Source organism: Schistocerca piceifrons, chromosome 9, assembly GCF_021461385.2.
Source record: "Schistocerca piceifrons isolate TAMUIC-IGC-003096 chromosome 9, iqSchPice1.1, whole genome shotgun sequence".
In the NCBI taxonomy this organism is placed as follows: Eukaryota; Metazoa; Arthropoda; class Insecta; order Orthoptera; family Acrididae; genus Schistocerca; species Schistocerca piceifrons.
In genome coordinates, this window is record NC_060146.1 from 184497386 (window position 1) to 184510127 (window position 12742).

The 12742-nt window shown below is 45.5% G+C and overlaps 1 pseudogene; it reads right to left on the reverse strand.

Moving 5' to 3' along the window:
• Positions 1-430: 430 nt before the first annotated feature.
• Positions 431-548, reverse strand: LOC124717564 (annotated as a pseudogene).
• Positions 549-12742: the final 12194 nt, after the last annotated feature.

A 12742-nucleotide genomic window follows, 5' to 3' on the forward strand; every position in this document is an offset into this window, starting at 1 on the left:
ATTAATATCACCAAAGCTCTCTGTCTTCAGGCCATGAGTGGCCTACCGGGACCATCCGACCACCGTGTCATCCTGAGTGGTGGATGCGGATAGGAGGCTCAAATGCTTCAAATGGCTCTGAGCACTATGGGACTCAACTGCTGAGGTCATTAGTCCCCTAGAACTTAGAACTAGTTAAACCTAACTCACCTAAGGACATCACAAACATCCATGCCCGAGGCAGGATTCGAACCTGCCACCGTAGCGGTCTCGCGGTTCCAGACTGCAGCGCCTTTAACCGCACGGCCACTTCGGCCGGCGCGGATAGGAGGGGCGTGGAGTCAGCACACCGCTCTCCCGGTCGTTACGATGGTATTCTTGACCGAAGCCGCTACTATTCGGTCGAGTAGCTCCTCAGTTGGCATCACGAGGCTGAGTGCACCCCGAAAAATGGCAACAGCGCATGGCAGCCTGGATGGTCACCCATCCAAGTGTCGACCACGCCCGACAGCGCTTAACTTCGGTGATCTCACGGGAACCAGTGTATCCACTGAGGCAAGGCCGTTGCCCACCGAGTGTGAAGGAGATCGTATAAAAGAGCTGCAAGAAACTGGACGTTGCTTCTGCGATATTACAGAAAGACTTGGTAGGAATGTCTGTACATGATTGTTGGCAGCGGTTGTCACGAGAATTTACCGCGTTAGAAGCCCGGAGTGTGAAAAGTCACGTGGCACTACCGAGAGAGAAGACCATTGGTGACGGACATATTTCTCTGGCACAAGCTACTACGGCTGCAGCAGAAACCGGAGCAGGATTAGGCCCAAACAACTGTCACAAATCAGTTATTTCAAGGACAGCTCCGAGCTAGACGCCCTGCAGCGTGCATTCCACTGACCCCTAACCCCCGCCATCGTGTCAACAGAGAGGTCACTGGAGAGGAGGATAGAGGGCCAATGTGTTGTCTGATGAAAGCTGTTCCTGATTGATGCAGGTGATGGCCGTGTGATGGCTAGGAGGAGTCAGTTGTGGTCCTGCAACCAACCTGTCTGCATGCTAGACACCCTGGACCTACACTTGGAATTACGGTGCGACTTCGTAAGACAGCCGAAGTACTCTCGTGATTATCCCACGCACCCTGACTGAAAACTGTACGTCAGTCTGGTGATTCTACCCGTTATGCTGCCACTCATGATCAGCACTCCAGTGGGGTCGTTTTCCAGTAGAATACCCCTCGCTCATACACTGTAGTTCTAATGAAACATGCTCTACTGATGGTCAACATGTTTCCTAGGTCTACTAGACCACCAGATCCGTCTCCAGTCGAGCATATATGACACATCATTGGACGACAACTACAGCCTCATCCACAACCATCATTATATATATACGTGTGGCACTGATGGCCGGGAGGCCCCATGCGGGGAAGTTCGGTCGCCGTATTGCAAGTCCTTTTTAGTTGACGCCCCTCCGGTGACTTGCGAGACAATGATGATGAAATGACGATGAAGAACACACAACAGCCAGTCATCACGAGGCAGAGAAAATCCCTGACCCCACCGGGAATCGAACCCGGGACCTCGTGCGCGGGAAGCGATAATGCTACCGCAAGACCGCGAGCTGCAGACTACAACCATCATTATCCGTATATCAACCTACAAAGTGCTGCACGCATGGAACTCCACCCCAGAAAGTGGCATCCGTCTCCTGTATGACACAATGCAATGGACGTATGCACACTTAAATTCAACGTACTGGCAATTACACCGCTTTTCAATATACCAACTTTTCACATTTGCAAATACTTACCCCGCTTTTGTATTAACCTGTGATCTTGCAATGTTAGTGTGGCGTGCGTACTGCAAGACCTTCGGTATACACATACCATTAGATTATTTGACTTGTCGCTCTAACGAAGTAGGCGAGTGTCAGAAATATGTCTCGTGGTCTTATCGTGGCGTGTTTATCTTCTGCCGTTAGGTCAGACGATAGAAATGCCACTTGCACGCTTAGAGTAGCAGATTGAGGGCGACCAATTTTAAACAGAACTTGATTAATTTTCACACACATTTATTAAAATAATAACAATCATAAACCTTACTTAACTTGATTCTGATTGCTATTTACAATTGACACTCTGAAGTTCCTTTGGTCTTGGCACGTTCATCTTATTCTCACATATCTCTGATACTTGACAAAGTGTCTATACATTTACCTTCATGGCTATGTACAGGAATATGATAATCTTATTTGGCGCAGACTGAAACTTGACTACAGACTAATCCAGACTAATGCAGACTGACTAATCGGCGGTCTGTACACTCGTTATAATACCTCGCGCGTTAATCTATCACTGCGCGAGTTTGATCCGCGAGGAGAAATGGTTCTACGTTAGGAACAATCTCATTGGCTGCGTGACATATTAATATGCGGATCGGCGGAAGCAAAATTTGGTCCGTCTCCATGACAGCGCCATCTCGTAGTGCGGAGACGGACGCGCGCTGCGCCGGCGCTGTTGTGTTTCGCGGGGCGCGCTCTATTGGGAAAGCTATGTACGCGCTGACTACGCGGAACTATGTACACAACAGTTATTCACTTAAATATGTTAACCAGACAAATGTATTCTCGAAGTTTCGGTGCTCTACATTGATTATTTCTTGGAGATACAACTTTTTTTCCATCAGAGTATTAGATTTTGAACGTGACGGTGCTGCATGTCTGCAAGTGATGAGACCACTGTAAGTCCATAATTAACGACTTTCCAGCCAATAAAACCAGAATACTTGTGTGGCAGGAGACCCCATCCTCCGTGACGATCGACCCTTTCCTGACAACCTCAGTAAGGCTAACCATTTTGCTTCCCACCTATCCGAGGTCTTCTCCATTCCTGACGATCCCCATTTTGATTACTCCCTGTTCCCCACTGTCCTTGACCGCACTGACACCTCTGTCCCCCCGCTCGCCCCTAGCTTCCGGTACTTGGATCGGCTACCCCCCTCCGATATCAACACTCCCATCACCATGCAAGACATCACACTCGTCCTCCGCTCCAAACGCAACACCGCCCCTGGTCATGATGGCGTCACCTACCGTCACCTCAAGGAATCCCCTCCATCCTTCCTGTCTGTCCTTGCTACCCTGTACAATGTCCTCCTCTCCACTGGATTTTACCCCGACCTGTGGAAGACTTCCCGTGTCCTGCTGTTCCCTAAGCCTAACAAACCCCCCTCTGCTACCTCTTCCTATCGTCCCATCTGCCTCACCTCCGTGTTCAGTAAGGTCTTTGAGGCCATCCTCTCTCGCTGTATCCACCGCCACCTTAACCAGCACCGCCTCCTTCCTCTTACCCAATGTGGCCTCCGGCCTTCCTACTCTGCTGACTACCAGCTCCTTAACCTTAGCCATCTTCTTTCCCTCCAACTTAACTCCCGTCGCTCTGCTATCTTTGTTTCCCTTGATCTCCAGAACGCCTATGACCATGTCTGGCATCCCGGGCTCCTTTTCAAACTCCAGACCTATGCTCTCCCCATCAACTTCGTCCGTCTCGTTGCTTCCTTCCTCTCCCTTCGTCCCTCCTATGTGACTATCCGCAATTCCAACTCCCGTACTTTCTACCCCTCTGCCGGCGTGCCCCAAGGTTCTGTCCTTTCCCCTCTCCTCTATCTCCTGTACACTGCTGATATGCCCAAACCTCCCCCTCCTGTTCATCTTCTTCAGTTCGCTGATGACACCGCCTTCCTATCCCTTTATCCTACCCTTCAACGGTCCCAACGTACCCTCCAAACCCACCTTGACCAATTCACCACTTGGTGCAACCAGTGGTTCCTCCGTGGTAATCCCTCCAAGACCCAGGCGATCATCATAGGCCACACCACCCACTCCTTCCGCCTCGATGATTTCTACCTCACCATTTATGGCCGTCCTATCCACCTCACTCCTGCCCTCAAATACCTTGGCCTCACACTCGACCGCCACCTCACCTGGACTCCCCATCTCCATACCATCCAAAACAAAGCTCACAACCGCCTCCGCCTCCTGAAACTCCTGTCTGGCCGGACGTGGGGTCTGCATCCTTCCACCATCCTTCACACCTACAAATCCATGATCCGCCCCATCCTTTGTTATGCCAGCATCGCTTGGATTTCCGCCCCTCCCCAGTTCTATAAAGCCCTCCAAATCCTCGAACGCCATGCACTCCGCCTCGCCTTCCGCATCCGCCTTCCATCCCCCATGCGCATCCTCTATGACCTCATCCCCTTCCCCCACCTTCTCCTTTTCCTTGAACACATCCGCACACTATATATTGTCCGCCGCCTTGATCCCTCTCACCCCCTGGTGTCTCCCTTCCTCTCCACTCCCAACCAGTTGCCGCGCCTTTACCGTTGTATCCCTCCCTCTCTCCATCTCCACACCCTCCATCTCCTTTCCCAACACAACTTCCACCGTCTACCACTCCCGGATGATGAGCTTTGCCCTGACATCTACCCTTCCTACCAACTCTAACCCCTCTTCCTGCCTCCTCCTCAGGGCTCCCTCTCCTCCCCCTCCCTCCTTCTGAGCGGATTTCCCCTCCTACTCCCCCTCCATCTCTTGTGCCTTCTTTCAGTGTCTCTGCGCTCCCTCCTGCCCTGTCTTCCCTTTTCCTCTCCCGCCCCATGTGTCTCCTGCCTCTTCATGAACCCACGGTTGCCCCTCCTCTCTTCATCCCGCCGCTTCCCCAGCTGCCCCATGCTCTCCCCTCCTTTTCCATCCTCTCTGACGTTTCCCTCGGCAGGTCCCACCTGGTGGTTTTATTCTTCATCGTGTGTGCTCCAAGTGGGTTTTAAGTGTGTTGCGTTGGAGTGTTTTTAATACTGCGGCCAACTTTTAACCTGTGCATGCGCATCTAGTGTCTTCTCTGTGTTTTAAGAATCGCCAACTGCGTTTTTAAACTTTCTGGTGACTTTTTTAACTGTCCCCAATGAACGTCTACATGTCAGCGTACCTCCATTTTCTCCCCTTACTCTGTTTTATGTTCCCCTTTTTTACCTCCTTATGTATGTATTATTTTATTCTTGTTTTACTTGTCATGTCACTCGGCTGAAGAGCGGCGGATTGTGCTGCTGACAGCCCTCCCCTGCCCATATGAGGCAGGGGAATGAAATCACAATAAAGAAAAAAAAAAGTGGCAGGAGTCCAACCACGACCGTTGCTGGTGTCCGCCGCTTTCTGAAGATGCCTTGAAGCGGCGGCGAGTGTATGTTCCATAACCCACGTGTCGTCCTCTGATATCGGGGCCGTTACTGGAGTTTTACGCGCACCGCGATGCGGCCACTTTTTATGGTGGGACTTTGCGGCGCCTGTCTAGCCGCAGGCAGCCCGATCGGCGGTTGTATTGTTGGGCCGTAAAAGCCTGAAGATATACAAAAGGTAACCGCCCCCCTCCCGCCCCAAAGCACTTCGTCACCCGCGTGTTGCTGAAATTCGACTCTCCTGGCACGGTCGCCACTCACATCCAACGTTTACAGTGGTTTTATGGTCCGTTTGATATGCAGTTTTGCAGGCAAAAAAAGTACAGGAGAGCGCTCTTCTTTCTATTGACTTTTGTATCAGTGGAGAGCTCTATAATGTACGCAGTGGGAGACTGGAACGACTCAGGAACGAGATTAAACAATACAGATAACTCTTTGTTTTATAATTCCCTGCAAATGTGTGTCGGCTTTAAATGGCGAGGCGGCCCAAACCAACACAGTATCATTCTGCAGCGAGGAAGGGGAGCAATGAAATAAGGTAGGAAGAGATACAGGACCTCACAAAGTTTACAAAGGAAAGTCACGTGCTTTCCTTACTTCTTTTCCATCATCTGCGTATACATACAGACACACTGAGCTACCAAATGGCTTAAGGCGGATGGTACCTTTTACCACCACTAGTCATTTCCATTCCTGCTCTACTCGCAAAAGAAGCCTACGAATAAGCCCTAATTTCTTTTATCTTATGCTCATTGGCAGCAGTACGATCATTCTGCAAGTAGTAGCAAATGCCGATTCTCTAATTTTGTCACTAGCGTTTCATGAAAACAGCGTCGATATCCCTCAAGTGACTCCCCTAATGTTCAGGAGGCCCTCCAAAATCCCCACTGTTTTGATCCATCCTACCTGTAATAAATCTAGCAGCCTGCCTCTGAACTGTTGGATGTCATTCTTCAATGTGACCTGGGGGAATCTCACACGTGGGTTGGTACCCTTGCACGGAGTGACATTTCCACCAGGGGTTCTTGCCGGTCTAACCGGCTTTTCAGAGGTACAGGCGCACTGAGAAATATAGCAGTTCAGGATAGATGCTCGTCCAAGCTGGCTCACGCTCACACCACAGTAGGGAGCGACCAATTTGTTTTTGAGACTGTTGTATTAATGAGAACTGGCAACGAAATCCAGCGTAATGAGAACTGACAATGAAATTCAAAATCTCTTTCGATATTGTGATGACGCAAAGAACAGGGTCTAGTTAAGTGAGAAACAAGGTACTTCGTACCACCGTTGTAGCCTTATGGTGACTGCCATTTTAGGACGAAATTTAAATTTACAAATTTATGTTTCGTTACTATTTTATTTAAAAGTTAAACACAAAAAACCGAGTGTCAATAACTATTACTTATTTTGATTTCATTAAAGAATCAGAATCTGGTATCACTTTTCCAGTAATGCTGATTCGAAGACAAGCTCGTAAGCTGAAGTCTGTCAGTGAGCTTCTGTGGATGGACTTCGTTCTCTTAATTGCTTAAAAAAGCAGCATCTACATGTAAGTCTAAACATCGACGTAATCGTAGCTACAGACGTGTAAAAGTCTCGACCATTTACACTGAAGAAATAGAAGTCTGCGAGATGAATTTTGCTATTAAATTAACCACGCAGACGTGACACTGTGTGTGTGTAAAGGTTATAGCTATAGCCGAGTTTCCACACAGTCAGCATAACACGAAAATCGGTAAAAATGTGTAACACTGAGGAAGGCGAAAAATAATATGGTAACTTGATCTAACTGCAGTTTCATTCGTTGAGTGTTCCTTCTCAAAAGAAAAAAAATATTTTCATAGTGAAAATTATTGCTGCGTTTATTGCTCTGCTCCCATATGATGAATATTTTCTTCAGACATGTCGCTTAAAACCGTATTTTCTTTTTTCTTTTTTGTTAACATTGGTACCTCGATGTTCGCCTTCCAAGTGTTCGTAAACTTTTGCAGGGAGTCTATTGTAATGTTGCTGTGACTGAATTAATTCGTTCTGTTCAAGGTTTTCAAGTGCACATTACTAGAAAACTAAGTGTATCAAGACGCCATTGTGGACAATAAACGCATAGACATACAATAAACCAATAGACTAGGTATCCTTCACTGATGTGTTGATGTAGAAGTGGCTGACTGCTTTGAAGTTCCTAACACGACCATCATGATACTTTCCATCCACTTTATTTCAAAATAAATTTGTTCACATCTTTGGAGTGTTTATTATGTTAGATCCCAAAATGATTTGGCTGTATACGAATTATAAGTACGTCTGAGAAATGTTTGAAATGCGGACTGCGTAAGGGTACGTCGCACATTGAAACATGCCAAAGGTAAGTTTTGATTTCTGTCACCGTCAAACTGAACCGTCTTTACTTCGAACTTGGCATAAGCTCAAACTGAAAAATAAAAACAAGTTCTAAGTTATCCAGAAAAATTGAAGCAAAACAATCGGCAGCCAGTCGTCGGAAATCAATTACGTTGCCTGTTGACTGTGTAAATACAAATTTAGATAATATACTGCAGTCCTGTTCCGTACCATGAGCAAGCTCCAAGGAAGTAGGCACAACTTAAAATCAGATGTTTCTACCACTGCACCTCCTCAGGAAGGCAGTGAGTAGATTTTTGTACAGAAAACTCATAATAACTCTACCCTTATCTTGAAATTACAAGAAGACGCCTCATATAAGCTGAAAGGGAAAACGTTATCGTGCTAATGAATTTTAATGTTTGTGTGTGTGTGTGTGTGTGTGTGTGTGTGTGTGTGTGTGTGTGTTGTATTAGCATCCATTTTTTTATATAATGTTACAATCCATTTTACTATAAGATTGTTTTTCTATGTTCAGTGCCACCTTTTTGTCGGAAATAGTAACCAACGCGAATGAAATGTTTGCAAGAAGTAGTCTTGATGTGTTTTCATACTTCTACGTAATAATATCACCGAAAATATAATTTGTTTATTTTGTCATCACATTTATGCACCAGCAGTTAAAGAAAATTTAAGGCAGAGATTTGAAATAAACACTGAAAACCAATTATTGATGTTGCCTATAAAATGAATGCAAGAACTGTCACTTGTGAATGTTCCTACAGAAACTGGCATGTGAAAATTGTGCTATGAGTGACAAAATCTGGTTTTCAAGAATACCATTAAAAGCATATTAAAATTCAGAACTCGAAAACGGATAAAGTTCAAAACCTGGATAATGCTACAGCTTTACATAATAGACACAGCTGCAAAATTTGGTTGCTGTCGGCAAAGCAGCACAAAAGTTAAATTTTTGGGGATAGTGTACTCTTAAGCAATGCGGAGTGCATTGATGAACCAAAATTTTTGGGGAGTGTGTCCTCTTAAACAATGCGGCGTGCACCGATGAGCCAAAACATTATGACAATCTGATTAATAGCTTGTTTGTCCGTCTTTGGAGTGAAATACATCAGTCATTCCGAATGTCAGGGATCCTACAGTTTGTTGGTAGATTTGTGGAGGTATGTGGCATTACAAATGGCATTACAAATCTACTCACAAGTCATGTAATTCGCGTAAATAACGGGCCGCTGATTTGCATACGCGGTGATGGCGCTCAATAGCGACTCAGATGGGTTCCATAGGGTCTAAAACAGGCACATTTTGTCGCTGAAACATCAACATCATAAAGCGCTTACAGCATCGATGATTTCAGCCGTAAACAGAAATATTAAAAAGGTAGGAATATTTTTCTGTTTAGCAAAAGTGACAAAAAGCAGATTACAGAGTACCTGACGGCTCAACACAAAAGTTTTGTCTCAAGTACAGATAGTGTTGAGGATCAGTGGACAAAGTTCAAAACCATCGTACAATATGCGTTAGATGAGTATGTGCCAAGCAAGATCGTAAGAGATGGAAAAGAGCCACTGTGGTACAACAACCGAGTTAGAAAACTGCTGCGGAAGCAAAGGGAACTTCACAGCAAACATAAACATAGCCAAAGCCTTGCAGACAAACAAAAATTAAGCGAAGCGAAATGTAGTGTGAGGAGGGCTATGCGAAAGGCGTTCAATGAATTCGAAAGTAAAGTTCTATGTAGTGACTTGGCAGAAAATCCTAAGAAATTTTGGTCATGTCAAAGCGGTAGGTGGATCGAAACAAAATCTCCAGACACTCTGTGACCAAAATGATACTGAAACAGAGGATGGCAGACTAAAGGCCGAAATACTAAATGTCTTTTTCCAAAGCTGTTTCACAGAGGAAGACTGCACTGTAGTTCCTTCTCTAGATTGTCGTACAGATGAAAAAATGGTAGATATCGAAATAGACGACAGAGGGATAGAGAAACAATTAAAATCGCTCAAAAGAGGAAAGGCCGCTGGACCTGATGGGATACCAGTTCGATTTTACACAGAGTACGAGAAGGAACTTGCCCCCCTTCAGCTGCGTACCGTAGGTCTCTAGAAGAGCGTAGCGTTCCAAAAGATTGGAAAAGGGCGCAGGTCATCCCCGTTTTCAAGAAGGGACGTCGAACGGATGTGCAGAACTATAGACCTATATCTCTAACGTCGATCAGTTGTACAATTTTGGAACACGTATTATGAGTATAATGACTTTTCTGGAGACTAGAAATCTAGTCTGTAGGAATCAGCATGGGTTTCGAAAAAGACGATCGTGTGAAACCCAACTCGCGCTATTCGTCCACGAGACTCAGACGGCCATAGACACGGGTTCACAGGTAGATGCCGTGTTTCTTGACTTCCGCAAGGCGTTCGATACAGTTCCCCACAGTCGTTTAATGAACAAAGTAAGAGCATATGGACTATCAGACCAATTGTCTGATTGAATTGAAGAGTTCCTAGATAACAGAACGCAGCATGTCATTCTCAATGGAGAGAAGTCTTCCGAAGTAAGAGTGATTTCGGTGTGCCGCAGGGGAGTGTCATAGGACCGTTGCTATTCACAATATGCATAAATGACCTTGCGGATGACATCGGAAGTTCACTGCGGCTTTTTGCAGATGATGCTGTGGTGTATCGAGAGGTTGTAACAATGGAAAATTGTACTGAAATGCAGGAGGATCCGCAGCGAATTGACGCATGGTGCAGGGAATGGCAATTCTATCTCAATGTAGACAAGTGTAACGTGCTCCGAATACATAGAAAGATAGATCCCGTATCATTTAGCTACAATATAGCAGGTAGCAACTGGAAGCAGTTAATTCCATAAATTATCTGGGAGTACGCATTAGGAGTGGCTTAAAATGGAATGATCATATAAAGTTGATCGTCGGTAAAGCAGATGCCAGACTGAGATTCATTGGAAGAATCCTAGGGAAATGCAATCCGAAAACAAAGGAAGTAGGTTACAGTACGCTTGTTCGCCCACTCCTTGAATACTGCTCAGCAGTGTGGGATCCGTACCAGATAGGGTTGATAGAAGAGATAGAGAAGATCCAACGGAGAGCAGCACGCTTCGTTATAGGATCATTTAGTAATAGTGAAAACGTTACGGAGATGATAGATAAACTCCAGTGGAAGACTCTGCAGGAGAGACGCTCATTAGCTCGGTACGGGCTTTTGTTGAAGTTTCGAGAACATACCTTCACCGAAGAGTCAAGCAGTATCTTGCTCCCTCCTACGTATACCTCGCGAAGAGACCATGAGGATAAAATCAGAGAGATTAGAGCCCACACAGAAGAATACCGACAATCCTTCTTTCCACGAACAATTTGAGACTGGAATAGAAGGGAGAACCGATAGATGTACTCAGGGTACCCTCCGCCACACACCGTCAGGTGGCTTGTGGAGTATGGATGTAGATGTTGAAACGTTAGTTCACTATATTGCTTCTCAAACCACTGTAGTATGGGTCGGGCTCCGAGACACTGACTATTGCGTTACTGTAAGATGACATGACCATCGAGTAAGACATCAATCATGAAGGGATGCAGGTGGTCCCCAGCTGTCAACGTGTCTTCGATTACCACCACAGGTCCCACGCAGGCGCAGCACAAAGTTTCCTGCACCACTGTACTGCTCCCACCAGCCAGCGTCCATGACGTTCACGTCGATGACATAGTTTGTGGAGACCATTGACCTAGTGTAGCAAAACTGTTACTCATCCGAAGAACTGACAAGTGTCCATTGATCAACGGTCGAATCCCTATTCTCCCATTCCCACTGCATTGGTAACTGACGATGTCGCTTTGCCAACAAAATTAGTCGGTCAAACTGCTGGCCGTGGTACTCTGCATTTTCTCTTGGATTTTTGCTAACGAGTTAACATTCCGATGAACCTTTGATATTAATGTATTTATTCTTCGGTTCCATCCTTCTGAGATGTTATTAGTGCGATGGCGTCTTCCACTACAGTTTGTAAGTAGGCTGTTTAGGTTTTTATGTTGGTAACGCCAAGTAGTGCTATGTATGAAAATCACTGACTGTGCTGTGTGCAGTCTGTGGCAGGTTGGACTCATTGTTGGAATATTCGCTTGTGTAGTGTTGGGCAGTTGGAGGTGAGCCGCCAGCGGTGGTGGATGTGGGGAGAGAGATGCCAGAGATTTGAGAGGTTACTATGAGCGGACGATCTGGACGTGTCTCCGTCGGAAAAAGGAAATTTGTAAGACTGGATGTCATGAACTGCTTCATATATATTATGACTTTTGAACACTATTAACGTAAACACATTGTTTGTTCTCTATTAAAATCTTTCATTTGCTAACCATGCCTATCACTATTTAGTGCCTTCAGTAGTTAGAATCTTTTATTTAGCTGGCAGTATTGGCGCTCGCTGTATTGCAGCAGTTCGAGTAACGAAGATTTTTGTGAGGTAAGTGAGTCATGAAAGGTATAGATTATTGTTTGTCGGGCCATTCTTTTGTAGGGATTATTGAAAGTCAGATTGATTTTGCGCTAAAAATAGTGTGTGTCAATTTAGTGATGATCAGAATAAGTAAAGAGAGAAATGTCTGAGTACGTTCAGTTTTGCTCAGCTGTTTGAACATCAAATAACGTAAGAGTTTTTCCAGCACTGTCATTCTTTACATACAAACGGGAAGTTTCAAGTTCCATGTATCTCTTGACATTTATTCATTATGGAGCCACTGCTCCACAAAATATTCGTAAAGGTTCAGGCATGCTCTCCTGATAAGACAGCGAACTATCATACAGCCTTTCCTGGGGAATATGTGCTACAGCAGAACGCACTCTTACGTGGCAACATATTTCCTCGCTTTCCTTATAAGATGTAACGAGACCGCAACACTGAAATTATTTCCGCAAACATTGATTAAAGTGATGATTGCAACAAGCGCTCTCTGTTCCAGGAAACAAACTGTTAGCTGCTTGGACGAAGGCAGTTTCGAAGTCCGTCACAGAGAAGCAGGATTCCATACAGGCACGTTAGTTTTAACAGCTTTAAAAAAACGTTGATATGTGTCTCGCTTTTTATTTTGCAGCAAAGCATAAACAACCGTAATGGTGTTTTTGACCAAGAAGTATTAAGTTCGGCCAGGAGTATAAAGAACTGTCAAA